The sequence below is a fragment of the Oratosquilla oratoria genome, chromosome 4 (assembly GCF_046742065.1).
Source record: "Oratosquilla oratoria isolate Oo_2021 chromosome 4, ASM4674206v1, whole genome shotgun sequence".
Lineage (NCBI taxonomy): Eukaryota > Metazoa > Arthropoda > Malacostraca > Stomatopoda > Squillidae > Oratosquilla > Oratosquilla oratoria.
In genome coordinates this window covers 6060197-6060962 of record NC_134780.1, presented here as the reverse complement: position 1 = coordinate 6060962, position 766 = coordinate 6060197, and positions in this window count along the sequence as shown.

Genomic DNA, 766 nt, shown 5'->3' with positions numbered 1-766 from the left:
ATTCATAAGGTATTAGAATATAGTAACCATAGAGGTTATGATAACGCATTTAATGGTGCCTAATTTGCCTTTATAGAAAGTTATTGAATGATGAGCCACGGAGATGAATAAAATAGCATGGCAACAGCCAAAATGAAAGGGAAAGTGTCACCCGGTACAAAAGGAGTGAAGGAGGGAAATGGCGTAATGCTATGTATTCTCCTACGAGATCTGAGCGTACGTTTTCTTTGATGAAAACGCACGCGCACACACACGCAGTCACCTTCGCGTATGCGCACACATACCTTTGCGCGAACTCGCACACACACTCACCTTGATTTATGAAGAACTACCCCTACCTAAATCAAATTGCGTCCAGATGATTTTTATACATTAATGTAGACCCTTTCATACTCAAAAAAAAAAAAGACGTCATTATGGTCTTCCTATGGGCTCCACTCTCAGCGCTGTAAGGGCTTTTCCTTTTTGGCAGTTTCCAATGGATAATAAGTAGGCACACCATATGATAAGGGTATGTGGATGACAAAATTGTTACAACTCCCAAGACTACAAGCACCAATGATAAACTTAGAATGTTTAACAATGTTCACAAAAATATATCATTTACTGTAGAAGAATCTGAAGGATGTTTGCAATAATTAGAGCAGATAATTGTCGGAAATACCACGGGTATTGAAGAGAGACAAACAAAGGGAATTACAGTCACTCACTGTCAGGACATAGCAAGAAAAGTGTCATCATTGAATTCTTCTTGCGTGCATAGCGC